The 11,060-nt window shown below is 40.3% G+C and overlaps 1 pseudogene; it reads left to right on the forward strand.

Annotated features, from left to right (window-relative positions):
• The first annotated feature begins 1,654 nt into the window (after nucleotides 1–1,654).
• On the forward strand, nucleotides 1,655–11,060 carry LOC119525020 (annotated as a pseudogene).

Here is an 11,060-nt window from a genome sequence, read left to right on the forward strand (position 1 = left end):
GAAAAGAAGGGGTAGAGTTAATATTCAAAGAAATAATGGCTGAAAACTTCCCAAATTTAATGAAAGGCATGAATATACACATCCAAGACACTCAATGAACTCCAAACAGGATAAAACCAAATATACCCACATTTGGGCATATTATAATCATACTGTTGAATGACAAAGATAGAGAGAATTCTGAAAACCCCAATAGAGAAGGGATATGTCACCTAGAGGACAGTCTCAATAAAATTGTCCTGATTTCTCACTGGAAACCATGGAAGCAGAAAGGCAGTGGAATGACACAGTTAAAGTGCTGATAGCAAAAAATTGCCAACCAAAAATTCTATATTAAGCAAAACTCTTTCAAAAATGAGGATGTGATTAAGGCATTCCCAGAGAAACAAAAGCAGAGGGACTTCATCTCCACTGTACCCATCCTACAAGAGATGCTAAAGAGAGTTTTTCAGACTGAAAGGAAAGGACAATAGACAATAGATTGAGCCACATGAGAAATAAAGATCTCCAGAGAGGGCAATGACATGGGTAAATATAAATGCCAGTACTATTTTATTTTTGGTTTGTAACCCCACTTTTTACTTCCCGCAGGATCCAAAAGACAAATGCATAAAATGTTATGATAAAACAGTGATTTTCCTTCCTAATGTATTAACTTTATAATCTGTTAATAAGAACTACATAAAGGTGGGGGCATGTAGGGGGGGGAGGAACATAGTTTCAAATGAGATTGTAATAGATTTATGATATTAAATTTAAGCCTTATGGTAACTACAAAATAATATCACAGAATATGAGGATCACAAGACAGAATTTACAGTACAGATTACCAGGGTGGGGGCAGGGTGAAAGGGGAAGTAATGCATAATTAGGATAGGGGCTCTGTCTGGGGAGATGGAAAAGTGTCAGTAGTGGAAGGTGATAAGGATACCACAACATTGTGAATGTGATGAAGCACATTGAATGGTATGGTTAGGGGTGGTTGAGACAGGAACATTTATATTGTATAAATATAATATGTTCCCACAATTAAAAAAAAGGAGCAAATAGAGAGATAATGACAATTAAGTGCAGCTCATGATACTGCTGAATGGGATCTGTTTTGTTTTGCTAAAGCTACCAGAATGCAGTATACCAAAAATGGGTTGGCTTTTACAATGTGGACTTATTAGTTTACAAATTTACAGTTCTAAGGCAATGAAAATGTCCAAATTAAGACATCAATTTTGAGGATACCTTCTCTGAAGAAAGGCTGCTGACATTTGGGACACCTCTGTCACATGGGAAGGCACATAGCTGGTGTCTGCTGGTCCCTCTCTCAGGGTTCTGTGATTTTCAACTTCTGGCTTCAGTGGCTCTCTTGGAAATGAATGATTCATATCTTGATAGGTTGTTGGATACTGGAGGTACAGAATAGTGAACATTTTAAAAATTTGACAGTCATTCAGTTAAGATGGGCACAATTCAGTTTTTCAATTTTACATCACTTTAAGAAAAACAATTAGAAAGAAATAAGCATGATCATTAGAATATAATTGACACAAGGACATTTTATTTTCCAGGTCTCCCCTCATCCCCAGACCCTCTCACTGATAACCTATCTAAGCTACCATGTAGTGTTCCACATGGAATCCTTTTAGTGGCTGATGAATCCATGGTTACTGGGCAGAGCCCTGTGGGTTGCTACAGTGCCACAGAAGGGCTGCAAACCCCCCTGGAGCCTGACTTTTGGCTGATCTTTGGGGAGCTGCAGGAGGTGGTGATGGAGCTGCTGCCATGTGACATGAGCCCACACCTCACATTCCACTGCCTCTACCTGTCATCAGCTTACAGGTGGGACCCTTATTGCTTTTCAGATTTTGTCCAGTCTGCTAGAAGACAGATTTAAGTAAGATGGAAGAAGCAAATTGCCAACACACTGGCTGCACAGATTTCAGAAAAATAAGTTGACAAAATGATTTTGCTCATAGGGTTTTGCACAGACTGTCCCATTTGTAGATGCTAAGTTAGAGAAGGAGACCTTACAAATACTCAATCTTGTAGACACCTCCAGAAAGGCAAAGAGTATAAAAGTGATGCTAATCAAATTAACTTTATTGGCCCCAAAACTAGAGAAAGCAAGGATCCAAATCCTCAAAACTAGATGTGACAATAGAGATGCTAAATACACTGAAGTCTCTGAAATGGCTTCTGAGAATGACCCCAAGGGACTGGGTGTGGGAATTGAAGCAGCTCTGCCCCCTCCCCTCTGCTCAGGCCCCCAGAGCCTCCAGGCTGCATTCACCCAGCCGGCTTCCCTCTGAAGGTCACGGTGGCCCTGGATCCAACAGGACCCCTCCACTGGCTGGAGATCCTCCACCTCCTCTTCCTTGTCTCAGAAGTGAGCTCTTCCATGGCCAATTCCTCCTTTTAGATTGAAAAACTATCAACTTCCAGAAAAACACCAGGAACTGTGGGAATTTCTTTTCAAAAAAATTAAACTTTCTTCCAGTAGTGTAAGAAACTGCAACTACTTAAATGTTTGCTCAAATTGAAACTAGATCAAACTACATTTCCCAAGACAATATTTTCTAATTATTATTTATATATTAATCTAAGTTAACTATTTATATTTTGTTATTATATCTGCATATTACAAATATTGTAGTTTTAAAATATAGATACTGATTAGAGACATTTATACATCAGAAAGAGTATTTTTGGGGAAAGGGTTGAATTCCTTTTGGTCACAAATCCTCAGTAAAGGCAACTTTTTTTAAAATGGAGTATGTATTAGTTAAACTATTGAAAAATGAATATATATTTTGGGGGTGTAGTTAACTGTATTTTTAGAGAGAAATTAATATAATTTAATATTATATTCTAAAATAAGAAAGATTAAAAAATAAAATTGGCAAGTTCAGCTGTAGATGATTTTCTTTCTCTGCCATATGCTGCACTGAGAGTTTTCTGACCATGAAGAAATACCTGGGACAATTTGGGGAAGCCCCCACATCCCACCCTTTGTGCCTCTCCCTCACCATCTGACACAACTCACAGGAAAGCTGAAGGAGCAGCCGGGGTTTCTCTCCCACAGAAATATCTGGTGTCCCCAGAATTAGTAGTTCTAGTCACAAATGACCCTCCCTATATAGGCAGTGAGCACTAACTGGGGAGTATTAGAGATGGTGGAAGGAAGCAGGTAGTGACACTTCTAGCAGGTGTGTTGGGGGATAAATCAAAGGACAGAAAAATTGTTATAAGAAGGTAAAGGATGATTTCTCAAAATAGAGCTTGGGTCAGGTCATAGAACAGTGAAGGTGAGAAAGAATGTCCCTGTCCTTATGGAGCAGATATTTAAGTGGTGGGAGTAGTCTGCTGGTTTGAATCTATTATGTACCCCAGAAAAGCCTATGTTCTTTTAGTTGAATCTTGTGGGGGAGACATATTGTGGGTGGGACCTCTTGATTCTGTTGTTTCCATGGAGACAGGACCCTGCCCATTCAAGTTGGGTCTTAATCCCCTTGCTGGAACCCTCTGTGAGAGGATAAAAAGCAGACATTTTGAAGACAGCTCAGAAATGCTTAAAAAGAAAACACCCAGCAGAAATAAAAGTAACCACAGGGAAGCTGAGACAGAAGCTCAGAGATGTTTTGAGAAATCACTGAAACCAGAATCTAAGCCCAGGAGAGAAGGATCAACAGAGCCGGCCATGTGCCTTCCCATTTGACAGAGGAACCCTGGATGCCATCAGCCTTTCCTCAGAGAAGGTATCTACCTCTTGAGGCCATAATTTGGACATTTTCATGGCCTTATAACTGTAAATTTACAACCAAATAAATTCCCATCATAAAAGCAAAACCATTTCCAGTATATTATATTATGGCAGCTTTAGGCAAACCAAAACAGGGAGGTACTGGACAGAGAGATTGAACAGTGCACAGAGGATGTCATGCAATGGTAACATAACAGAGGAGAATGCCCAGGGAAGGTCAGGAGTGATGGGTGTGGGAAATGGGGGCTGTGAGGAGAGGTTAGGGATCCCCCTGAAGAGAGGACATCTGAGCAGTGAAGCAACCTGGCAACAAGCACTGCAGGATGAAGGGAAACAACAGGTGAGGGTGATACAGTGGGTGTGAGAGTGGTGTGTTTGGGGATCACCCAGAGGCCAGGGAAGCCAAACTGCAGTGAGCGAATGGTGGCTGGAAGGGTGGGGTTAAATGCCACCACCAGGGTGAAGAGTTTAATTTTAATTCAGGAAGACAGTGGCAGTGATGTGGGGAACAGGGACTAGCAGGAAGAATAGGGACTCTTTAAGATGAGGATGTTGATTGCTGCACTGGGGGGAGAGTGGAGACAGAAGGATCAGCTCCAGGTCCTGTTCTGCAGATTGAGAGACTCCTGATGCTATGTGTTTCCTTCCTTCCATCTCTTTAGTGAGAGTTTTGTTCACCGCCTTTCTGTCCTCAAGTAACTGGGGTCCTGGCCACACTTTCACATCCCCATGCAGGGGGGGGAAGCAGCTGAGTGGGGCTCTGTGTGCTTGGGGGTCCTGTGCTTCTCAGTGCTCCTCTGGGGGTTCACTGGGTGAAGATGCACATGGATCTGAAGCCTTTGCATTGGGTGGCCTCAGATCTCCAAGAAAGCCTCCTCCAGCCTCCTAGCTGGGTGTGGTGAGCCTGGCCACCAGAATTCTGGGAGCTGAGGAGGGGCAGAGTGAGGGGGATCAGTCTACAGGCTTTCACTGGGGCTCCTGCTTCTTTCAATGGGCTTCTCACCCCCACCTCACCTATTCCCTCATCTACAATTTCATAGCCTCTTTCTTTTTCTTTTTCTAATTCATTTTTATAGAGATATATTCACATACCATGCAGTCATACAAAACAAAGTGTACATTCAATTGTTTACAGTACCATTATGTAGTTTTACATTCATCACTAAAATTAATTTTTGACATTTTCATTACCACAGACAAAAAAATAGTAAGAATAAAAATTAAAGTGAAAAAGAACAGTTAATTAAAGTAAAAAAGAACACTGGGTGCCCCCCCCCCATTTTTCTACTCATCCGTCCATAAACTGGACAAACGGGAGTGTGGTCCACATGGCTTTCCCAATCACATTGTCACCCCCCATAAGCTACATTTTTATACAATTGTCTTCAAGCTTCATGGGTTCTGGGTTGTAGTTTGACAGTTTCAGGTATTTACTGCTAGCTATTCCAATTCATTAGAACCTAACAAGGGTTGTCTATATTGTGCGTAGAAGTGCCCACCAGAGTGACCTCTCAGCTCCTTTTGGAATGAATCTCTCTGCCACTGAAGCTTATTCAATTTCCTTTCACATCCCTCTTTTGGTCAAGAAGCTATTCTCCATCCCACGATGCCAGGTCTACATTCCTCCCCAGGAGTCATATTCCACATTGCCAGGGAGATTTACTCCCCTCAGTGTCAGATCTCAGGTAGAGGGGAGGGCAGTGATTTCAACTGCCAAGTTGGCTTAGCTAGAGAGAGAGGGCCACATCTGAGCAACAAAGACATAGCCTATTTCTTGTCTTTCCTTGTTTCATGCAAAGCTGAGGTGGAGAAGATCTACTTCTGCAGATCCTTATGTCTAACTCCTCCTTTGGGAAATTTTTCAGACATTCTATTTTCATCCTCACTTTTCAACTCAATCTTTGTGGGTGTCTATGAATCCAATGCCTCCTTCTAAACACAAATCTTTTTTTTTTTTTTTTGGTGGAACTTAGGTTTAATTAGTCTCTGATGTTAAGTTTTAATTTTCTGTATGTCTGCTTCCTATTTGTAATAGCAGAATACAGGCTCTGTCAACAGTAGAATGAATAAATAATGATATATGCATGCAGAAGAAAACTATACAGAAATAGGAACAACCAACTGTAATATTGATAAATTTCAAAATACAATGTTTAGTTTAAAAAGCCTGTTACAAAGAATGTTATATTTTACACTTCCATTTAAATAAAGCCCAAGTACCAGCATAACTAATTTACAATGTGAGAAATCAGGACAGTGATTACTTCTGGGAGGAATGAAGACTGGAAGGGGGCAGGAGGTATTCTGCTAATATTTGATTTCTTTATCTGGGTGTTGGTAAAATAAGATTAAATGGGGTGATTCAATGATTTTTCATCTTGTTAAAAATCAACTACACATAAATGTGTACATTTTGCATGTATATTTCAATGAGAAGTAAAATTCAGTGTGTCTGTAGTATTTATATTAGAAAAACTCTGCCTGGATGGTAAATCACTTTGGATTTCTTTCATCAACTAATATTCACATCACAGATGGCTTTTTTGACCCTTGAATTTTGCCAAAGAGTCACCAAGGAGAATGTCTTTTGTTGCTCAGATGTGACCTCTCTCCCTAAGCCCACTCAGCAGGTAAACTCACTGCCCTCCCCCATACATGGGACATGACTACCAGGGTTGAGCCTGGACCAGCATTGTGTGATTGAGAAAGTTTTCTTGACCAAAGGGAAGAAAAGAAATTAAACAAAATAAAGTTTCAGTGGCTGAGAAATTTCAAATGGATCCAAAGGTCATTTTGAATGTTATTTTTATGCATTATATAGAAATCCTTTTTAAAGTTTTAGTGAATTGGAAGAGCTAGAAGGAAATACCTGAAACTGTTGAACTGGAATCCAGTAGTCTTGATTCCTGATGACAACTGTATAACTGTGTAGCTTATAAGGTGTGACCGACCGTGTGATTGGGAAAAAATTGTGGCACATACTCCCTTTATCCAGTGTATGGACATATGAGTAGAAAAATTTGGACAAAAAGTAAATGAATAATAGGAGGGGATGGGAGTATGGGATGTTTTTGTTGTTCTTTTATACTTTTACTTTTATTCTTATTTTTGTATCCTTTGGCTTTTATTTGTCATATCTTGTCTCTTTTTTACCATTTTAGTGACCCTTACTGATATTCTTCATTTCTACACTCTTCTATGTTATGGAAAAGCAGGCATGTCCTTCCCTAACCCTTCCTGGTCTGTGTGGATAGATCTGTTTAGTGTTGTGGTTCAATGTTAGACACCTCTATTTTTCACACACCAAATTCTTGTCATTCAACAACTTTTGTCAATAAAAATCTGATATCTGATTCCATTCACCTGTCATTTGTCTTTCATTTATGTGAGTAATGTGATGAGTTAAAGAGATATTGAGTGATTCCTCTTCAGTCCCTCAGCAATAATGGGCTGTGCAGAAGTCCCGGTGCTAATGCCACAAATGGACAGTTATCCAAAAAGTAGAGTTCTTGCTTTTTTCTCTTTTGTACTGGCAATACACAGACAGAAAAGCAAAGACCAACCATGGTGTAAAACAAAATGGCTTCAATATGGAGAAAGTATTAAATGCAATCAAATATATTTACAATTAATATTATAAATCATAAGCCTATCCTCTTAGATTGCATCACATATCAAAGCCCAGCCTTAGAGGGAATGTGGGAAGATGTCAAAGTAGGAATCTCCAGAAAATTAATTTTACTCTTAAACAATGTATATATCCAAGAAGAAATCACAAGGGAAATTATTTCTTGTGTTCAGACTAATGAAAATGTAAGCAGAAAATACTAAAATTCATGTGATGCATCCAAGGACAAGTTATGAGGGAAATTTATAGCTCTAAAGGTTTACATTAAAAAAGAAGAAATATTTGAAATCTGTTGTTTTAGTTTGTCCTTTTCTAGTACTCAAAATTAGAGTACTAGGAAAGGACAAATGAAACCCATAGTGAGCAGAAGAAAGGTAAAAACAAGTATTATATTGGAATTACATGAAATAGAGAATACAAAAACAAAAATTAGTTCTTTGAAATGATTAATAAAATAAACTTTTAGCTAGACTGAAAAAGAATAAAAGAGAGAGGATACAAATAATAAAAATTAGAAATACAGAGGAGGGCATTACTACTGACCCCAATCACAGAAACACAAAGGACTATAAGAGGACACTATGGATAACTGTATGGCAGGAAATTGGGTAAACTAGAGGAAATGGGCAACTTCCTGGAAACACAAACTGCCCACGTTGACTCTAGAAGAATAAAAGGGTCTCAACAAACCAGTGACTAGTAAAGACATTGAATCAGTCATCAAATCCTCCCAGAAAAGAAAAGCCCTGCACCAGATGGCTTCACAGAATTCTATCAAACATTCCAAGAAGACCTAACTCCAATTCTGTGCAAACTGTTCCAAAAATTGAAGAGGAGGGAACACTCCCTAACTCATTCTCCAAGGCCAAGATCACCCTGATACCAAAGCCTTTTAAAGATACCACAAGAAGAAACTTCAAACCAATATCTCATGAATATAGATGCAAAAATCCTCAACAAAAATACTAGCAAACCAGATACAATAGCATATTAAAAGAATTATTCACCATGATCAAGTAGGATTTATCCCTGGTATGCAAGGTTGGTTCAACATGCAGGGTTGGTTCCATTTAGAAATGAGCAAAATATTTGAACAGACATCTCCACAAAGCAGACAGGAAGCACAGGAACAGATCTTCAACATCATTAGACATCAGGGAAATGAAAATCAAAATCACAATGAGATACCATTTCACACCCATCAGAATGGCTGCTATTTTTTTAAAAGAGAAAATAGCAAGTGTTGGAGAGGATGCAGAGAAATAGGAACACTCATTCACTGCTGGTGGCAATGTCAAATGGTGTAGCCACTGTGGAAGACAGTTTGAAGTTTCCTCAGAAAGCTAAGTATAGAACTGCCATTTGACCTGACAATCCCAGTACTACATATATGCTGAAAAGAATGGAAAACAGGGACTTGAACACATATTTTCACACCAATGTCCATAGCAGCATTATTTACAATTGCTAAAAGGTGGAAACAACCCAACTGTCCATCAACTGATGCATGAATAAATAAAATGTGATATATACCTACAATGGAATTTTATTCTTCTCTAAGAATTAATAAGTCCTGATATCTGTGACAACATGGTTTGACTCTGGAAGACATCATGTTGTGTGAAGTAAGCCATAATCAAGAGGAGGAATATTGTATGAGCTCACTGATTTGAAACAACGAGAATAAGCAAACTCATAGAGTCAGATCTTAGAATATAGGTTACCAAGGTAGAGGGTTGTGATACAGAATGGGAAGTTAAGGCTTCAAATGTACAGGGTTCCTATTTGGAATGATGGAAATTTTTTGTCAGTGGATGACATAGATGACATAGAACATTGTGAATGCAATTAATTAACAGCACTGAAATAATCATATATCTGAATATGAGTAAAAAAGGAAATGCTAGATGACATACACGGATAAAGAATAAATTTTAAAATTCATGGAACTACACTACACACACAGCGAACCCCAAGTTAATCCATGGACTTTAGTTGCTAGCATAATTACAAAAATGTGCTGTCATCTGTTGTACCAAATATTCCACAACAAAGTGAGGTGTTGGTGTTGGGGTGGCATACAGGAATTTTGTATTTTCTTGGATGATTGTTTTGTAATCTCACAACTTCTCTAATAAAGACAAAAATAAAAAAAAATCTTTGTTACATCTCCTTAAGGTGACTCTGTAATTATGTTCCTTGCAATACATGTAATCTCCATTTAATAACAAAATTTCTGTGAACTCAATTATGAAATCAGTTTTCATTGACTTCCTGCACTTAATGATGAATGTCCTTGCCAAAGTCTGTATTTACTCCTATAAATTATTTTTAGTTCATCTATGGGTAGCATTTACTAACCTGTAAGAATTCTCTGAATCCATCCCTGGTGATATTTGAGAAAGAATTTATATGTTTATAATATTATAAGAAGTATGGCTGATTTTCCTGAAGGTTTTTTTTCCAGTTAGATTTTTATTATGAACAAAACTTGATTAAAAGTTGAACAAACTGTCTCAAAACTCACAGTGTCAGGATGGCCAACACTTAGAAAAATGGTCATCTATCACCCATGCCTTCACCACAGTCCTCACGTTGCAAGGGTTGGTGGCGGAATCTGAATCGGTTTTGTGATTTTTATTAGGATACTGATGACTACCCCCGTATAAACCCCTCCAGAATTGCTGGCAGAAACAAGTCGCCACCAGAGAGGGGGCAGACGGGCCCACATCTCCACTTTACTGATTTCCTCCCACGGAGGTCTGGGAGTTGGGTTATTTCAGTCATTTTTGTGCTACTTGTGAAAAAATGCTTGCGCAGGGAGCCCCGACACCTGAAGAGTGGAGAGAGGCCGGGGGAGGCCCCGACCAGGCCCCTGCAAACCGGCCTCTGCTGGCCGCCTGGAGACTGCAGCTGGCCGTGGGCAGCACGCCCCTCCCCAGGAGGCTGCAGGCAAACCAAAGAAGAAGAGAGAGAAGGAGAAAAAGAAGAAAGACAAGAAGAAGAAGCACAAAGTGAAGGCCGAGGAAGAGATGAAGGCTACAGTGGATCCGCCAGCCAAGCAGGCGCAGCAAAAGACTCCTGCCAAGAAGGCCAACTGCAGGGACCAGGGCCAGCAGGCAGCAGAGGAGATGCAGCAAGCATGCGTCGGCCTCCTGCTGAGAGGAAGGGAAGGAGGGGGAGGAGGAGGGGAGGAGGGGGAGGGGAACGGGAGGAGTAGAAAGGGGGAGCTGCCATGAGCTACAATGAGAAGCGCCGGCTTAGCCTGGACATGCACTGGCTGCCCGGGAGAACCGGGCCGGGTGGTGCACATCATCCGGTCTCACGACGGCTCGCTCAGGTGCTCCATCCCCGAGGACATCGCGATTGACTTTGAGACCCTGAAACCCACCACATTAGGAGAACTGGACAGAGATGTCAAGTCTTGTTTACAGAAAACCGTTCTTCACAAAAGGGAGAAAGCAGGCGCCAAGTCAAAAGAGGAGCTAGCTTGGGAAGAAAGAAAGTTAGAGAAGCGGCTGCAGGATGCCAATGGACATCTGATCAATGACAAACCAAGAAAGAGAAATCAGCTCCACGCCCTCAGGAGGGCCGTCCCGGCTCGGCAGCAGCAGCGCCTCCGAGTCTGGAAGCGGCAGTTCCAGTGGATCCAGTTTGGATAGCAGCGACTCGGAGTAA

This window comes from Choloepus didactylus (assembly GCF_015220235.1).
Source record: "Choloepus didactylus isolate mChoDid1 chromosome 23 unlocalized genomic scaffold, mChoDid1.pri SUPER_23_unloc3, whole genome shotgun sequence".
Lineage (NCBI taxonomy): Eukaryota > Metazoa > Chordata > Mammalia > Pilosa > Megalonychidae > Choloepus > Choloepus didactylus.